Source organism: Lissotriton vulgaris, chromosome 1_1, assembly GCF_964263255.1.
Source record: "Lissotriton vulgaris chromosome 1_1, aLisVul1.2, whole genome shotgun sequence".
In the NCBI taxonomy this organism is placed as follows: Eukaryota; Metazoa; Chordata; class Amphibia; order Caudata; family Salamandridae; genus Lissotriton; species Lissotriton vulgaris.
Genome location: NC_141685.1, coordinates 1,735,929,547 through 1,735,950,047, shown reverse-complemented (window position 1 = coordinate 1,735,950,047; position 20,501 = coordinate 1,735,929,547). Strand labels below are relative to the sequence as shown.

The following is a 20,501-nucleotide window of genomic DNA, read 5'->3' as shown; positions in this document are numbered from 1 at the left end:
GGCCAACACCTTCGCCAAAACCTTGGGTTCGACATTTAGGAGAGAAATAGCCCACAGCTTTAACCAACCCCGCTCTAGTCTCTGGAGTCCAGAGATGCCAGGGATTGATTGGGGCGATTCGGCCCCCAGCATTCAAATGGAGATCAACATGAACCCACAGCGGGGAGTGGTCCGAAATGCCTCTGGGCAAATGTCGGGCCTCTCGCACCGTCGTGGCCTGGGCCGCAGGCACAAGTAGATAATCAAGCCTAGCCAGACTCCCATGTGCCCCAGAGTGAAAGGTATATTGGGCCTGACCCGGATGTAGCATCCGCCAACAGTCTACCATACCAAATGTATCTAGCAACCCACTAAGACCAGATTGGGATGGAGTGAGCGTCCTGGGAGGGTGTCGATCCAGCAAGCCATCCATGACAGAGTTAAAGTCACCTCCCATCACTAGAAGCCCTTCGGGAAGCCCAAGCAACAGTTCACCCAAATCAACAAACGTGGTAGTCTGCAGGCCAGGAGGAACATAAACCGAAAGTACAATAACAGTTCTTCCCTCCCACCTCCCAACAATTGCAGCGTATCGACCCCTGTCATCCAAAATCGTGTCGTCTATCTCAATGGGAAGGGAATTACGAAGCATAATACCAGCGCCTCTGGAGCCCGAAGTAAACCCCGAGTGCGCCACCAGCCTGTAGCCCCTCCGATTCATAGCATGAAATGTATTCCCAACCATATGCGTTTCCTGCAGGAGTATAATGTCGGGAGAGTGACGTTTCACATATTGAAGTACAATTCCCCGCTTTATCTTGTCCCCCAAGCCATTGACATTCCAGCTCAAGACCTGTAGCCCCCTACCCCCCCATCCCGGAAGTAAGAAATCAGATCCACCCAACCCCAAGAAGGAAGCACAGAAATAGCGACAATACGGAGCCTCAAAGGCAGTATGAACGAAATAAAGAAAACCCAACCCCTCTCCCCCCAAGCCCCAGAACAACAACCCCCCACCCTGCACCCCTGCGAGGAACCAGAAAACCACCCCATTCAGCAGTGTGCCTGTCGCCCTACCCCAAGAACTAGTACTACAGATGAAAAGGAAAAAACACCCCCAGGAGGAGGAAAAGTCCCGAACTCCCCCGCCGCCCCAGGGTCCCAATTATGATAGTTATCGACCCAAAAAAAGGGAGAACAAAATATCTGAATACAGTACAATGGAGCATATGCCGGTGCCTCTACTCCTCCTGGTCCCGTCGGCCGCCCTCAGCACCACCAGTGTTGTCACCATTGTCCCTAGGCGTGGATAAAGCGTCCAACCAGTCACTAGCCACCTCAGGCATATCGAAGAGCATCCGCTCATTGTGTTCAATGCGCAGACGAGCGGGGAAAAGCATAGCATACTTCATGCCCAAATCCCGTAATCTACGTTTCACCCCGGAGAACGCCAGTCTCTGCTTCTGCACCAGGGGAGTAAAGCCAGGGTAAAAGTTAACGGAGGTATTCTCAAACCTGGTGGGGCCATTGGTCCTCAATGCCTGCAAGATGGCGTCTCTGTCTCTATAATTAAAGAGCCACGCAATGATGGGCCACGGGGCCGTCCCTTGTGTTCGTCTGCCGCCCGGAATCCTATGGGCGCGTTCCACAGCAAAAAGCTTGCTCAGGCCTTTAGGGGCTAGATGATTGATGATCAAGTCTTCAACAAGAAGGTCCGTCGATTGATCTGCCGATGTCTCCGGAACTCCGATAATGCGGATGTTATTTCGCCTAGCACGACCTTCAAAATCCTCGAGGCGGCGGGCAAACCGTTCACCAGAGGATCGAAGGGTGCGGACTTCGGTCTGGAGCTCGGATACATCCAAAGTTAGACTGGCAGTCTTAATGTCCAACGACTTCACCCTCTCGTTGGTTTTCCCCAAATCTGCCCTGATCAGGCCCACGTCCACCGCCACTGTGTCGATCTTGGCCGCCAAGGTCTCGTATTGTTGGCCCATCGACGACTGTATGCTGGCGATAGCTCCCATTATGTCTCGAAGAGTTGGTTCTTCCGACTCCTGGGTGACACTACCCATGCCCTCCGAGGTTTTCCCAGTCCCACTCGGCGAGCCCTCGTTCCGAGCAAATCTTTCCATAATGGAAGCTTGGGTCCCGCCACCACGAGTTGCAGTCTTGAGAGACCGTTTGTCACCCTCCGACTTAGCCGTCATGGTGGATAGTCCGCTCTGTCGGGGCTTCCGAGATCTGGTATAAATGGCTCCCACAAGGAGAACTCAACAAGGTGTTGAAACACCGGGCACAGTGGGGATTAGGCAGGGAGCTGTAACAGCCAGCAGGCTCGAGAGCAGCGATCTCCAATCATCACGGCCAGGGAAAACCGAAACCGAAAGTAGTACCCGGGCGTCTGTCTCATGCCACAGGCCGTTGTTGTTCAATTACTTTCGGGATGCTTCCAATGCCCAAGGTCCAGGATCAGCCAAGATGTAGGCCTCAGGGCTCTAGAAGGAGCAAGTCGGGCATCCGGCGTCCAAATCAAATTCTGAAAAGGGTCTTTCAGATCAGGAGAGTTGCGGCAAGAAGAACCCGTCGTCTAAACCAGGATTAGTGCCAGGATAGTCGGTGGAGGCAGCGAGGGTCTCGGGAGCTCACAGCTCATGCGACCATCTTGGATGCGCGCTAAGCTCCTCCTCTCCAATCTTGTACTTACTTATCTCATGTGTGCTCCCTTTGAGCCGCTCTATAACTGTCCTCTCCGTCTTCTTACTCTGAACACTGCTTTCCTGGTTGCCATCACCTCTGCCAGGAGAGTGAGTGAGCTCCAGGCTCTTTCTTCTACTCCTCCTTTCCTCTCTGTTCATCCGGACAAGGATGTGTTGCGGACAAGACCTTCCTTTCTGCCCAAGGTTGTCACGGCCTTCCACATCGGGCAGTCCATTACCTTGCCCACCTTCTTTCCGCCTCCGCATCCCTCGAAGGAGGAAGAGAGGCTCCACCGTCTGGACCCAAAACGTGCGCTCTCTTATTACCTAGATCGCACACGCCAGTTCCGGTTGGATGACCAACTCTTTGTTGGTTACTTGGGCGCGAAGAAGGGAAAGGCGGTACACAAGAGGACCATCTCGCGGTGGATCATCTTGTGTATTCAGGCATGTTACTCCATGGCCAAAAAGGAGCCCCCTGCTGGATTGCGGGCTCATTCCACTCGAGCCACGGCAACAACTGCCCTGGGCCGAGGAGTCCCCTTATAGGACATTTGCCAGGCAGCTACGTGGGCCTCGCTGCACACGTTCGCAAGACACTACTGCCTGGACAGTCAAGTCCGGAGGGATGGCTTCTTTGGCCGTTCCGTCCTCCAGGACTTTCTGGTGTGATTATTGGTTCGCAGACCCACCACCGGGGTTGGTATTGCTGGGGTATCTATTCTATGGTAAGGAATCTATCACTAACGTGTCTCTTTCAGATGCACAAGTTACTACTTGTGTAATGATATATCTGTAAGAGATATTAGTTAGTGATAGATTCCTTACCGACCCACCCATCCTCCCCGTTCTGCGAACCGATATCTAGGGTTAAGGTCATCCCCTTTCAGGGCCCTAATGTCATGGCACCAGTGTTGGTTCTATCCTGGTTCTGCGTATCTGGCGCGGAAAAGCTGTGTATCAGAACTGACGTCAGCGCGCATGGGCGGCGTCTAAGTACTCTGAGGATGTCATTCCGGCGCTAACGACGCAGACAACGGACGCGGAGCCGCAGACGACGCCTACCGACGCGCAGGTGTATTGCTACGCAAAAATTTTCGGATCCAGTCTGACGCCTGGGGATATTCTAAGGTAAGGAATCTATCACTAATGTGTCTCTTTCAGATATGCGGTTTGCTAGGTCCCGAGCTACAGGAAGGCTTGTCTTTTGTCTTCGGGGCCGAGCCAGAGAGCGGGGCTTTTGAAGCTTGTTTTGGTCGCAACTGGGGCCAGCAGGCGGAGTTTTGAAATGGGCCTTCTTTTTTGGAGGTGGGCTTGGGGCAGGGGTAGTTATACTCACTCGTTGACCTGGAGTGATGGGATGGTCTGAGTCAGGGTCGTCTGCTTCGGACATGATTTGCAGATCCTCAGAGTCCTCTTCCGGAACATCCGGGCCTTCATCGGAGATGTCCACCGGTGCCGAAATTGCTCGCTGCGTCATGATGTGTTGTCGGGCCCAGCGATCACAGATGTTCTTTTTAGATCCAAGGAGGCACAGGCCTGGCAATTGTTCTAGTCGTGCTCAGGCGAGAGACACAGGTTACAGACCTTGTGGTGGTCACTGTGTGGGAATTTTGCTCCACACTGGGGGCATTTTTTAAATGGCATACTTACCTTGAGCCGTAGGTCCGAACGGTGTTGATAGGCCCAGCGGCTAGCGTCGATGAGCGGAATTGAGTATTTGAGGAGCGTGTCGAAGCTCACGCGATCGTAAACAATACCATCGAGTCTAAGATGGTTTTGCGCGTTGAAAAGGTTTTGAGAATATGGTGCCGAACCGGAGCGCAGAAGTTACATCCGAACCCGATGGCGGTAATAAACAATCCGAAGCTGGAGTCGATGCCCATCCGCACTATCGTCCAAGGGATGCATCACCTATCTCGACACCACAAAAGACTTCTTCGATGGCGGTCGATGAAAAGTGTACTATCTTCAAAGTGTACTATCTGCAGCTCATATGCCTCGAACTTTTATCTTTTTCTGTGCTGTTTGAGATTTATAATAATACTTTGCGAGGATGCTGATACAATCTCCAACCCTGTCTTGGTTCTCCTTCCTAACTACCATGAAATGAGTTTCATGGTATTTACATTCTGAAATCCCCAGGCATTCCAATGCATGGCTACTGCTTATTGCGACAGTGGAGATTACACACAATTTAGTCTCCAGCTCTGACTTGCTCTCAAGCTGAGATTAGCTCCTGTGATGAGTTTTATGTTGGGCGATCAGTGACATCCAAGATTTTATTTTGTGTGGCCGATGCTCGGACCTGTCAGCTGACCTCTGTCACTGTTTAATCTTCAACTCTGCCTTGGCTCTCATGCTTTGATTCCTCCCTTGTGAAGTGCTGTGTGTTCTTGGAGATATAATATCTGCAACTTTTGTGAACCTTGCTGGTGTTTGGCAACTGACACTTTGTTTATTCTCCAGATCTCTATTTGTGGTCATGCTGCGATTACTCTTGAATGGTTTCAAATTGTATACTTGTTACGGTCTTCAGACCTCACTCTATGTGACATTGGTTGGATCTGGCATCTCTATGGCTCCTTTGATCTCCTTCCAGAATTACCTGGGCCATAGGCCTCCTTTTCCTCACTTTCAGCTGTCTAATTCTAAGGTGCTCATGGTTCGCATTATTGGGCCTCTCTTTCTGTCCTCCAGCTAGATACCATGGAGAGAAAGGCCCAAATAAAATTGCGGGTAATATCCCTTACTGCTACCCTAGGTTTCGGTAACTTGAGAAAAACTAGGGATTCATGATTTGGGGATTAACATGCAGCAATCAGTGTTTCCATTCAAATTCTTTCATTTTCCACCACAGTGTCACACAGAGATTTGAAGCAGCCAAAATCTCCAGGTGAAAAAGCAAAACTCATAATTCTGATGGGGCAGATAGCTTCTCTTAGTTATTACTATTGAAATGTACTTGTAATCAATGGCAGAGGTCTTGTCCATTGCCAGCTAAGTAAGGATCATCACACTGAATTCAGGCCTAGCCTCTGGCTCTAGCTTTCCAGCTAAGAGAATGAATTATTAACAGATGCTCACCTGTAGTGCTGAAAAAGATTCTCACTGCTGCAAATAGGTGGTGCACACACTCCACAGGACGGAGTAGGTCTCTGGCGGGACATAAGGGAGGATTCAGAGAAACACAGTGGCAAGCATGGTTGTCCAGGCATTGGGATGAAGGTGACAGGTGGAGAGCGCATAAGAGGGCATGTGTACTGTGAAGGGTAATGGACAAAGATGCACATATGCAGAGCCTGGTAAAGCCCTAGGTACTACAATGCAAATCAAGAGCTGGAGATGTGATACAGCTGCGCTGTTCTGAAATGACTGAAATGAAATGGGGTTTTATAGAGCGCACTTCTACCCTGAGGCCTCGTAGCGCTTAGGATGGATGGGTTGAGGCAGCCATCAGACTGTGCAGTTAGAGGAAGAGGAAGGTTTTCAGACGTTCGCGAAACTTGAGTAGGTCTGGTTTGCTACGTAGGGGTAAGGGGCAAGGAGTTCCAACAGGAGGTGGCGTTCCATGAGAACGAACGACCCCCCCATCTAGCTCGTTTAATTTTCCGAGTTACTGCCAGGAAGGTGGTACTGGGACATAGAATTCTTGGAGGGTGGTAGGGGGTGACTAGGGAGCAGATCAATGAGGGCCTGCGTGCCACAAAGCTTTATGGGCTATGCACATCACCTTGAAGTGGATCCTGGCCTGTATAGGCAGCCAATGGAGTTTTTCAAGGCGGCTGACCCGGAGTGTCTCCAAGGCAGTCCCAGCAATAGGCGTGCTGCAGAGTTCTGAGTGATCTGAAGTTTTGTGATGGAGCTCGCCGGATCGCCTAAGTACAGGGCGTTCCCGTAGTCGAGGCGGGACAGGATAATAGCCTGCACGATGATCCTCCGGGCCTGAAAGGGGAGGAGAGGCAGAATGTTCCTCAGCAGCCTCATCAGGCCGAAGCAAGTGGCAGAGAGCTTGGTGGCTTGATGGTTGAAACCTAAGGTGCTGTCTAGCCATGCTCCAAGACTTTTGATCTGGTCTTTGGGCTCTAGTAAAGTGCCCATACAGGTCGGCCAGTCAATGGCTGCTCTGGGTGATGGGGTCTTACCCAGGAACATCAGTTCCGTCTTGTCCCCATTCAATTTTAGTTGGGAAAGTGCCATCCAATCGGCTACTGCTTCCAGGCAGCTACCCGGAGTGCTTGACGAGCCCTCGGGATGGTTGAAAGCAACCACCAGTTGGGTGTTGTCTGCATAGGTAACAACTTTGATGCCGAAGGGGCGCACTATCTCCGCTAAGGACTCCATATAAATATTAAAAAGGGTGGGACTTAGGGAAGAACCCTGAGGGAGCCCGCAGTTGAGGGGCCATGGTTTGGATTGAGTGGCACCCTCCGAGACCTGGAATACCCGGTCTTCCAAGAAGGATTGCAGCCAGGTGAGAGGTAGCCCTGTGACTTCGAGGTGTCTTATGCGTGAGAGCAGGATGTTATGATCCACTGTGTCGAAGGCAGCACTAAGATCCAGCAAAATAATTGCTGTTGTCCTCCTATAATGCGAAGCAACAAAGCTAGGAAATTGTTCTGTCGTCTTCTTTAACAGGAGGGATGTGAGTCAAGGAGGAACTTGCAGGTCTATAACCTCACATTTGAGTGCAGATTTAAGGCTTTCAGGAATACAGAAACATTTCCACATCTTTGTCTCGAATCCTGATACAGTCACAGTTTCCAGGAATAACCCTAGCAAACATTACATATTCGCAGAAGCAAAAACACATACATAAAGCCTCACAGGAAATTCTACCAAACAAATGCACTTGAAAATGTTATCTTTTTTTTTCTCTCCACAAGGAAACATTATACCTGTGGAGCACTATCTTCGACTGCACCCTCTCCCTTTTCAGAGATATTCTCATTCTATTCGAGAAAATATTTCACACCACCTTGTGAGAAGTGACATCTATGGAGATTCATAAACATTTACGTTTCAGGGCATGCTGAAACTCAAGTAGCATTCCAGACCTGGAACACCCACTTCCTGCAGTAGGTTTACTCATTTCAACTTCTTTGAATCAGTCAATACTTTTACAAATCCAACTGTCCAGCTATTGACATTCACAAGACACTTCCTATGAGGATAATGTAAGAAAGAGAGCAAGGCTCTGTTGTAATTCAAAATCTTGCATAACGAAAACGCTAGCATCTTTAAACCTCTATTGTAATCAAAAAGCTGAACGTAACAGAACCAAAACGTAAGAATAGCCTCTTCATACACAAAGAATGCCAAAATTCGAAGAGTTGGCATAGCAGAGCCCTTGGAGTCTGGTGTATCAGAGAAGGGGCATAATCAGCGTCTTGATAAAATCACATGTATGATTTGACACCCCATGGCTTTGTACCAAATGGGCCACGTAGATTTCTGCAGCATCTTGTGCCATGGACAAGAAGATAATTAAAACAAGCATTTACAATGCAATGGTTTCGCCTATGGAAAAGTTAGAGCTATTGGCATTGTAAATGACAAAATTTGTATTTATGTGTTGGTTTTGAAAACCGATAAATAAATAAATGGCATTGTCATTTACATTGCCATTAGCCTCTGCAGTCACTCAGCAGTCCCTAGCACTCCATAGCACTCCCTAGTCACTCTGCACTCCCTAGCACTCCCTAGTCACTCTGCACTCCCTAGTCACTCTTCAGTCACTCTGCACTCCCTAGTCACTCTGCAGTCACTCTGCACTCCCTAGCACTCTGCAGTCACTCTGCACTCCCTAGCACTCTGCAGTCACTCTGCACTCCCTAGCACTCTGCAGTCACTCTGCACTCCCTAGCACTCTGCAGTCACTCTGTATTCCCTAGCACTCTGCAGTCACTCTGCACTCCCTAGCACACCCTAGCACTCTGCACTCCCTAGTCACTCTGCACTCCCTAGCTCTCCCTAGCACTCCCTAGTCACTCTGCACTCCCTAGCACTGCCTAGTCACTCTCACTCCCTAGCACTCATTATTTGCATATTGAGGGCTTCAATATAAAAGATGGTTCCCACTCCTGGCAAAATGTTGTCCCGGGCATATTGATTGGAATTCTTAGCGTATTGATGGTTCCCACCTTTGGTATTGGTGGCCATGGCATACAGGTGGAAATGCTTTGCATAATGTGAGAATCAATTTCATGATGGCAACCGCTGGCAAATGCCACCTCTGACATATTGATGTCAATTTTTGAAATATTGGTTTCCACCACTGAATGATGTTGCTCAACCTAGTATAGTGGTGGCCAAGGTATAACCGTGGCAATTACTTGCTTCTTGTTGTTGGCACACATGGCATCAGGATTCCCACCCTTGGTCTAATGTTGATCCAAGCATGATGATTCTTGGCATATTGTAGACCTCCATGGCATGAGATAGTGATAGATGGCATTCATGTGTGGAAGTGATGCATGTGAGCATGTGATGAAAATGACAAATTGAAGTTTGATTGTCAAATGTGTATTTACGAAAAATGAAAAGATATCTGTGGCAAAACAGGTTTTATTTTATTTTTCCTTAATAAGTTTTTGTCATTTTGTTTGCTCTTTTCAAAAAGAAAATGTGTATTTGATAGCAACATATGGCTATTTTCAAAAATTGATCAGCTGATGTTTGGGGATAAGATGATTGCATTTCAACATGTCTGTTAGCCAATTGGTTGAGTAAGAATCAGTAACACTCTGTATTGCTTGGGCCAGGGAGACACCCAATTTGGATCCCGCACCCTCCAACTCAGCTGAGTCACTGACAATACTGAATATCTCTAATTTGGATTCATCACACAGGTTGTGTTTATTCAAAACATTATTATCGAAAATCAGCTCTTAGCAAACAATACAATATCTGTACAAGATTTAAACAAAAAAATTAATATTGCATCTTAAATCCTATACCAAACACAACACTGCAGTATTTACACCTAAAGCGCCTCTACAGGAACAGAAAGTCACTAGCTCCCTCTCATTGCTGTATGCCTAAGTCTGTTTACAGTATTCTAGCCCAGCTGTGTGCAGCGCCCACGTGCACAGCTGTCTCGTGTCACAGGATGCACTCCTGTCTCAGGTCCATAGGCCTTTTCTACCACAGCTGCACCTCTCCTCCCACACAGGGCCCGCCTTTTAATACAGCACACTGGTTGCATGCATCACTTTGTGGATGTTTGCACTGCCTGCACAACTGCATGGATTGGTTCCTGCACCTCTACTTCCTCGCAGGGCCTCAATTTAAAACGAAACACTGGTTGCATCAAGGGACATTGTTCCAGCCCAGCGGCAGCACCACCAGGCCCAGACTCATTCCCTAGGAGCGGGAGCTGCTCTTAAAAGGCCAGAGCTGCACATTTTTCCAGGATCATTGAACATGTACACTTTTCTGTTACGCTGATTTCTTTTTTTTTTTTTTTTTTTACACCCGACTCCGTGCACTAGCAACGTTCGAGTCATGGTCGGATAACAACATTCCTCAAGGAAATAAGTGATGTGAAGCTGGGTTCTAACAACAAAATCTACCGGACTTGCACTAAGAGCTGCGCATACTACCGATCAAACAAACAGTGTAACTGCACACGCGCCAAGAGAAAGGACGCAAGGAAGATTTATTTAAAATAGTACATAAATACATATAAAGAAACCGAACATTTGAATTGGTCACTAATTAATTAATTTTATACATTCATGTCCCTTCCCCACTTTAATCTCTTGAGGTCCCGGATCAACTGAAATTTAGGCAGAAACTTATAATTCCCAGTACACTCCCGCAACCTGAAGAACCAGGCAAGAAAATGTAAAATCTTCTATGTTGATTAAACGACTGAATTTTAGCAACTGCAAATTTTAGTGAGTTTGTATACCTTGTATTACCTTGTTGATTAAGTTGGATAAAGTGTAAGAAAATTAAAAAATAAGCAAGAACCCGACGGTGAACACCCGTTTTAGCCAGAAATAAAGTTGGTTGCCTACTCAATTTTATGTTTTCCATAATGAAACGTCCCTCGTGGTACTTTAGCTCGGGAGATTCTAGGTAACCAGATGTATAGTTCAAAAACGTAGTGCATGTCAACTTGATAAAGTAGAACACATTTCTAACTGGTCAACACATGGTATAGCAATTCAAGAGATACAGTGCTGATATCCGGGGCTTTCATTAAGCAACCAATGCATTAATTATAGAAGTAATGTCACTTCACCTGCGGCCAGAGAAAATAGGGAGCAGAGAGCTTGGCTCTTACATTACGGCATACACACTGTTCCATGCCCATCATCTCATCACCTTCTTATGGGTGTAAACAATCCTTCCCGTGCAGCCATGCATATTCAATATATAATAAACACTGCAACTAACACGATTTAAGTAGCGCTACGAGCAAGATTTTGCTGTTATGACGAGCAGTGAAAAACGTATTATTGTCAAGAAATTAATTCGCGCCCTTTTTATCAAGCAAGAAAAAGAGGAAACGTTGGGAGGAAGAATGTTGTATCCCATAGGTATTATCAAGGGTAAAGGTTTGAATTTTCGTAATGCGTCACAACACCCAAGGGCAAAGCTTACGCTATGCAGAATAACTGCTGAGTCACCCATAACCTCCTGGTAAGTTTAAACATTGACCTACAGTTTACAAATAGATCCTTGCAGGCGGCGCTGAACACCATAGGCTGTTGAATGGACGAAAATGTGCAAATGGTCTTGGACTACCCCCCCCAGCCCCAAAAATAGGGCGTGCCCCTGTTTTAGCACTATACTTAAGACTCAGAGCGAACTGATTATGGCATGATTTAACGAGGATCACACAATGGGTGATACCAAGGGATAGTATATACACATCCTGGGTAAGCTTATTATATTCCCTAATGGTTATATCAAAATGATGTAAATCGCTTTAAAGCCCACAGAAGGTTTCCACACACACAATTATCCATATGTAACCCTGTTCAGTAGATGATCGACCATGTTCCCCGTTTTCGGCCCATGCCATCTACTGTAATCAATACTTTTGTTTACTTGGGCTACAATGGAAGAAGGTGCAGCGCAGTTAGTTACTCGGATCACTAAAAACCTTAAAACCGCTGACCTTGGCAGTTCGGTCATTTTCAGAGAAAGTTCTCCCTCGGTGGCTGACTGGTGAATCACACAGCGCCATCGCTTTATCGCAACCAGAACTGTGTGGGGGTGACTGGTGAAATGCCAGACACATCAATTACCCCTTCCGAAAACTAACAATGCGTCAGGTCTAGCAAAACCGAGTTCTTCCTACATGAGGATGGGGGTCTCAATATCAGTTCCCTATAAAGTGTCCATTTTGTGAGTAATTTATTGGGCTCCAATAAAATAAATTAAAAAAGACCCTTAAATAAGTGTACCCAAACCAGAGGGGGGGGGGGGGGGGTTGAAAAGTATACGCTAGTTTGGAATATAGATAGAGTGCTATCTATACAAAAATGAAGAAAAAAGTAATTTGTAACCAGTGGTGAAAATGTATAAGGCAAAATAAGTAAAACAACGGGATATATATTTTATAAACAATAACAAAACAGTACTGGCTTAAAAAAAAACCCACAAAAAACGAGAAAGCTGGAAGTGTCTATAGAAGCGAGTGTTTGTATCAGATAGGGAAGCCTCACAGCAGGAGGGTGCCGCTGCCCTGGGCCAGAGCTCGTCGGTCACTCCCACCCCCAGGCCAGGCACAAAGGAAGAGCCGAGAGAGGAAGGGGGCGGGAGAAAACCTAGCACGAGAAGAGGGGCTCCTAGGGCACCCCGAGACAGCCCCAGCTCGGCGACTCCACTGAAATAAATCCGTGCAGTATAAAATACAGAGTTTCTACGGATTACTTTTAAGGTAACAGGGATGCCCCCCACAGTAACCCATTCCCAAAAACATCAGGAATTTAACCCCCCCCCCGCGTCTTTATCAAAACTCATGGACTGTACCACAGAGAGGATCCCTTTTCACGCTACCGGAATCTCACCGTATGCATTTCAACTCGACTCACCCCATTTTCTAAACAAGCACCTACGAGGACACGGGGGGGCGGGAGAGGACACGGACGGTGGGAGGGGGGCGGGAGAGGACATGGACGGCGGGAGGGGGGCGGGAGAGGACACGAACGGCGGAAGAGGACACGGACGGCAGGAGGGGGGCGGGAGAGGACGAGGGGGGCGGGAGAGGACACGAACGGCGGGAGAGGACACGGACGGCGGGAGGGAGGCGGGAAACGTGCACAGGACAGCGAGGGGAGGGGGGACGGCGGGAGGAGGGACACGGAGGAAGGCAGGACAGCAGCAAGCACGGCCCGGCCGGACCAGATTCGGGGGCGTTCCCGGCTTTTGGCTGACGTAGCATGACGTAGCCAAAAGCCAAAAATTCTCGGGAACGCCCCGAATCTGGTCCGGCCATGACGGACGCCTCTCTGTTCCAATGGTTAGCCTCCATTTATGGAGCTAGCCAATGAAACAGAGGGCGGATTCCAGAGCCACATACTGTAACTCAATAGATTTCTCCTGCGCAAAAGCTGCTTGCGCAGCTTTTTTGCAGCCGAAACCTAAAAATATAGGGCTATAGTATTTTAGGGATCTGATTTAGAGTTAAGTGGGTGGAAGTAAATCAGTTGGTTTGGCAGACAGCTTTACTCCCGCCATACCGAGGGTCCGCTGCTCAAATTTAGAGTTGTCCAATAGCTCTACTGACTACTCTAAACCTTGGCAGGAACGAGCCTCCCATCAAACGTTTAAAATGCTTTTTTCAAAATCAAAATTCTAAAGCAGGATTTAGTTTTTCAAAAACTAATGAACACCCCACATCATGGTGTGAGGGGCATTTACATGTTTTTACTGTCCCTAGCTGCCACAATTTCCTGGCAGTGTGGCAGAGTAAAAACTGCCCATATGATTGCCTACTCTAAATCGGGCAGGTGGTCGAAAGGCCAAACCTCCAACAGCCCCTACTCAGTCAAGACATTGGAGGAGTAGTTACGCGATGGAGATAGACTAGTCGGCGCGCTCACATACTTAAGGTCCATCTGCCTGTAAATCAGATGGGCGGACCTTTTTTTTTAGGGGTGATTTCTTTTTACCTTATATAACAATGTTATAATCAACCCAGATGTGCAATTCGTTATGTAACATATATGTTGCAAATGCAGTGAGATTTGGTAACAGATTTTCAAGAAAAGGAGACAAAAAAAAAGTTTCAGGCTTGTCCGTAAGGATACACATTTATTTTTAGAAAGGAGAGGGTGAGATGCAGTAAGGTAGACAAAATAATCTGACAAATATATTATACAATTCAAAGGATATATAACTGGAAACTTTGGATTAGATGAACAGCATAGATAGGGGATCTTTAGGGATGAGAGGAAATACCAAAACAGGAAATGTGGACAAGAGCAGGAGTTCATAAACCTTTGACTTCTGTGGAACCCCAGTGACTTATTACTGGATTCCGGGGAGTCCCACTGAGCCATTACTGGAAGCCTGGGACACCTGGCATAGCAATTTCTATGATTTGAACCTCAAAACAATACATAATAATACAAAAACAAATATACAATAAACAAATGCTCAAATATTGAAATATTGTGTTTAATTCAAAATCAAACATAGACAAAGTTTTAACATTTTCAATGTTGCTTCTTTAAGTCTATATACTTTATTAATTGTATTTTATTGATGTTAAAATTATTTAATTTTGTAAACAGTCACAGACCTCCTGAGTGGGCCTCGCAGACCCCCATTGTTCCTAAGACCACAGCATGAGAACCACTGGTCTAGAGAAAAGGGGCTAGGCTGGACATATTGCCAGATTTAAATACTCAGAAGAAATGGTGAATACATAGAAGGAGGTGTGAAGGCACATAATAAGTAGGGAAAGAAGGGTACAGAAGATACGGGAAACGTTTTTAAAAGGTGTGGACAGAGGCAGAGAGCGATATGTGGAGTACCAACTTGAAGAATTCCTAAGGATGCCAATAAAGGACTTTACAGAACGTGACCACCAAAACGGATATCTGTAGCACTGCATTTGAACCAGTGAAAGAACTAGGAGATGCTTCCATTTTTAATCTGCTGATAATGATTAGTGAAGCATGGGAGAACACGTTGAATACTACCTCATAAATTCCCATAAGCTCTTTAAAGAAAGAAATACATAAGGTATGACTGATCCAATAAAATGTTGTTGACAGTTTAAGGAATAAGTGTCACATATACAAAAGGTGATATATAAAACCTCTGGCAAGGTAGCCTCGTACTGCAACCTAGTCTGAAATCTGATTGAAATTCATCAAAGACTGAGAGAGGGATTCTAGGGGGAGAGGGCGCCCATACAGGCAAAAAAACAGGTCTGAATTTATGACTTGGCGTATAATTAAGATAGAAAAACGGGCACTTCGCACGATTAAAAAAAACATGTTCCAAAATTTACAAAAAAAAACTTTACATTTATAAATGGCTAAACTAAAAATATTGACTATCAACATATGTGGGCTTAATGATCTCAAAAAAAGACAAAAAACAGCGATTGGTCTCCAGTCAATTGGGGCGGATATCGTTTGTCTCCAGGAGACCCATGTCGAGGAGTGCCAAAGACACCTATTGAAAAATCTGGGATATAGATTAGTCGTCGCTACCACACAAACAAACAAAACACGTGGTGTGGCTATTTTGGCACGTGGTGGTGGATTCCGTTTTACAAGATCTGCTGCAGACCCATGTGGTAGATGGGTAATCACCGAGGGCCAATGTGCTACGGGGAAAAAAACTCACGATTTGCTCAGTGTATGGGTGTGTTGTTGACGATCTGGAATTATTGCTATTGTTATCTAATAAACTCGCACATTGGCCGGTACCCGTGATTGTCTGCGGTGATTTTAATCTTAACCTTCCACCAAACTGGTTTTCAGGTACCAACTTTAATTATCAAGGCAGAAAACTAAAAACCTTTAAAGTCCTTGAAGCGCTTTGCTATACCCACGGGTTAGTAGATTGTTGGGAGATGAAACATCCATACAACCCCGGCTACACTTTCTTTTCCCATCCCCATCAAAAACTAGCTAGACTAGACTATATATTTGTATCACATACTATTGTTTCTAGCTGCTCTATAGAGCGGCTACCCAGGGCTCTTTCGGATCACAATCCTCTAATTATAAGCATGGATATTGGGACGATTCAATCTGATCGTAGTATTTGGACTTTCGAAAGAGCACTACTGATTAACAAAAAGTACTGTATTCATATGGAAAATTGGATCCCAGAATTTTTAAAGTTTAACATGGGTAGTGCCCCGTTGGAGGTGGTCTGGGACTCACTGAAAGCAGGAATAAGGGGGGAAACTCTTAGATTTTCAATAAAAAACAATAAAGAGGAAAAAAATAAGTTAATAAATCTACAGGAAAATTTAGCAAGAAAGGAAGAAGACCTAGTTAGAGCTGTTCAAGGCAGAAACAATATAGAAAGGGCTGTAAGGGATGTAGCTATAGGAAGAAATCTTATATCTGAAATATTTACTACCAAAGCAATTTGCAAGGCTACAGTGAATAAGGAGAAAAGCTACGAATTGAGTGAGCGGGTGGCCCATCAACTGGCAATCCGCACAAGACAGCAGAACTCAGAAAATACGATTAAAGCAATTAGAGACCCTATCCATGGATTAACTCATGACCCCAAAGAAATCAGGGATGCTTTCAAGAGGTAATATTCGGATCTTTATACTGAAATAAGTAACAGTAAGGTGAAAATTGATGAATATTTAGATCTAGTTACACGGCCCGCCTATCTCAATCAGATCAAGATAGTCTCTCAGATATTCCGGATTGGGTAGAAATTCTGCTTTCAATAAATAGCCTTCCCTCGGGCAAAGCAACAGGCCTAAATGGAATTCCCGTGGAATGTTACGCCAGATTTAGCAGTACACTGAGAGACATCCTAACTAATTTAATGATTCATGTTTCTCAAGGTGGACGCCCTCCGGCATCTTGGGCCCGGGCAAAAATTATTGTTTTCCCCCCAAAAAATAAAGACCCTTAATTAATGTAATTTGGCGATATGCACCTAGTTCTCTACGTGCATATCGTCAAATTACATTAATAAACAATGATTCAAAAATATATTCTAAACTATTAGCCAAGTAGACTCTCACCATTAATTCATAAAATCATATCTGTCAGGCAACATGGTTTTGTCCCAGGGAGATCAACCACCGACCATATTCAAAGGGTGATCACGTTTTTTGACATGGCAGAAGTTGCAGCAGGTCCTATGGCCCTGATACTGCTAGATGCAGAAAAAGCATTTGATAGGGTCTCCTGGCAGTATCTATGGACATAGTGATCAAAGAGGGGGAGAAGGAAAATCCGTGATCCCACCAAGTTCCTTGGCTTCAGTTACCGTTAATCAGAAGGGGGGGAGGGGAGATCACTTGTCCTGTGTAACCTGGGCACAGTTCTAACTAGAATGACCCTTGTTTAAAAGACCCTCATACACGTGCAATCATGGTGGTATGGGCGGTGTATCTTGATTCTCCGCCTTCGTTCACACGTCTGTGCAGAATCACGGGGTCAGTTGGTATGCACCCTCCACCCGGAGGAGAACACCCTAGGTTAAAACAGTAGTGATCAGTGATTTTGGTGAGGTGACAGTGCTCTACTTAAAAGCAATCCAATCTTGCCGAGAAAGAGATAATTTTATTAGTCGGGATTGAATTGGCAGTGGAGGATATAATTGAATACGTGTAAGAGGAATTATTAGGATTCATACATATTCAATCCTCCTGTGTACAAAGATGGTCGACATGTTTCAGCCTTTGTCGCCCAAGGGGTCGGTGTGGCTTTCTTCACCTGGTCCTGAAGAAAGCCACACCGACCCCTTGGGCGACAAAGGCTGAAACATGTCGACCATCTTTGTACACAGGAGGATTGAATATGTATGAATCCAAATAATTCCTCTTACACGTATTCAATTATATCCTCCACTGCCAATTCAATCCCGACTAATAAAATTATCTCTTTCTCGGCAAGATTGAATTGCTTTTAAGTAGAGCACTGTCACCTCACCAAAATCACTGATCACTACTGTTTTAACCTAGGGTGTTCTCCTCCGGGTGGAGGGTGCATACCAACTGACCCCGTGATTCTGCACAGACGTGTGAACGAAGGCGGAGAATCAAGATACACCGCCCATACCACCATGATTGCACGTGTATGAGGGTCTTTTAAACAAGGGTCATTCTAGTTAGAACTGTGCCCAGGTTACACAGGACAAGTGATCTCCCCTCCCCCCCTTCTGATTAACAGTATCTATGGACAGTCATGTCAAAAAGCGGGATAGGGGACCATTTCATCAAAGCTGTTCGGACGATGTATGCCACTCCTGAAGCAGTGGTCATGGTTAATGGGGACATATCCGATACCATCAAAGGGACTAGAGGTACAAGGCAGGGATGCCCTTGCTCCCCTCTACTGTTTGCTATTTTTATAGATCCATTCATTTTGAGGCTAGAAACAAACCAATCTATACTACCCATGAAGACCGGCAATGGTGATACTAAAACCTTGGCTTTTGCAGACGATATTGCAATTGTTACAGCCGATCCAAGGGAGGCAGTTAAGCTAATGGAAGAAGAAGCGAAAAGGTTTGGGGAGATTTCAGGGTATAAATTGAACCAAACCAAAACCCAGATTATAATTAATAGCCAAATTAACTACTTGGATGAAAGGGTTGTAAATAATGCAATATATCTCGGCGTCAATATCACCTCAAATTTAAATAATTTAGTAAGCCTCAATTTGAATCCACTTATAAAACAGACAGAAAAAAGTTTAATCAGTTTGCATAATTTACATCTAACGATTATAGGAAGATGTAGCCTTATTAAAATGTAAATTTTTTCCTAAATCTTTGTACTTGTTTCGCACGATTTGTTTAAATTTCGATCCATTGATTTTTAAAGCATTAGACAATATCTTTACTCGTATCATCTGGAGATATGGAAGAACACGTAGAGCCCAAAGATTCATCACTCTACCAAGGGAAAGAGGTGGTCTGGTGTTGCCCAACTTTAAAATTTATTGGTGGGCAACTATTCATAAATATAGTAGAGTGCTCCTAACCCCCAAGCAGGAGTCTAACCCAGATTGGTCTGTCCCAACCCCACAGGAACTTATTCTTGGCAATGAGGCAAGTGACCATTTGTGGAGATTAACATACGATTGCCATTTTAAAAAAGTGCGCTTTAAAACACTTAAAGGTATTTATACCGTCTGGAACCATGTGCGAAAACTCTTGGGGCTCGGTAGGTTCTCCTATTATACTACTCTTGATAGAAATACTAATCTCCCCGAGATTTTTACTGATCCCTGTATGATGCGATGAGTCAGATTGGGAATTTCACAATTCGGCTCGCTGTATGATTCAACGGGTTTCTGTTCATTCAAATCCTTAAAAACAAAATTTGGGTTAGAATCCAGGGATTTTTATAAATATCTACAAGTTAGAGATTTCATATTAAAAAAGGGGGGTGGCAGCGTAGCCTTAAAGAAAACTATAGCAATTGAAATAGTGGTGAAAACGGACAGGGTTAAAATTGGTGAAATATATAAGGGTCTAGTTGCAAGTCTTCCAGATGACCTGGATAAACATTTTCTGAACTGGCAAAACCAACTAGGCATCACAGAGACTCTAACGCAAAAAGCACTAGAAATTTCAAACTCTTCATCAATGTCCACCAAACTACAAGCCCAATTTTACAAGACGTTCATCCAACTATACTATACCCCAGATAGGATATCTAAATGGAGCACCGGCAAAGGCACATTATGTCTTCGATGTGCGATGTCAGAAGCCGATCTCATACATATGCTGGCCACATGTCAAACCCTAAGTACCATCAGACGAGAAATTTCTACGTTTCTATCTGGAATATTTGAGAGTAATATCGCGATCACTACAGCTGAAATAATACTAGGGGTAGATAGGAATGCTAGACCCGCTACCGTAAAGGGACTGCTGTTTATCTCAATGGCTGTACTAAGAATTTGTTTGACATCTGCTTGGTTAGATCCATATCCAACTACATTTCAGCAATGGCGGGCACGACATTTAGCTACATATAGCCTAGAAATTGCTATATATAGCCGCAAGGGTTTAAAGAAGAAAAGAAAAGGATTAGACATATGGGATCCTCTCACACAGTGGATAGGGAGACCGGTTGCGTAATGTTGATTAATTACTGTAACAGAAATGTTCTCCGCTTTTCTTGTGCTCTTTTCTCCTGTTTCTTGTTTATCTTTTCCTATCTTTTTTTGTATCGCCTTATTTAATTTAATCTTGTTTGGGATAACATCAAGATGATGTACGCATTTAGTAATTAATGTTGCCTGTATGGGGGGGGTATTTTATTTGGGGGGGGGGCGGGTATATTAAACTGTTAAAAATTTCAATAAAGAATCGTAAAAAAAAAAAAGGAACAATTAAAAAAAAGAAGAATGAAATTTATCAAAAAGATCATTGTTATAGATGTGTTGTCTCAATTGTAAGGCTACACAGTGCTTGACTGCCTTCACTAAAAAGGGGTGGCTCAAAGCTTTTCTAAATATATTTGGTTTCTCTGCACCAACCAAGAGTTTCTTCGAAAGTGGTCAGACTTTACTGCAGGAAATATGCCAGAAAATGTGCCTTGATCAAGATGCATATTCACCAGCTCATTCCAAAAAGAGATTAGATGCAAGATGATAAGTAAGATCTTTAACTATAGTTGCCAAAATAAAG

General features: G+C 45.1%; 1 protein-coding gene across 4 annotated transcripts in view; it reads right to left on the bottom strand.

Annotated features, from left to right (window-relative positions):
* Positions 1-20,501, bottom strand: part of SAXO6 (stabilizer of axonemal microtubules 6) — a 569,878-nt gene that overhangs the window by 344,151 nt on the left and 205,226 nt on the right. The window lies entirely within an intron of this gene.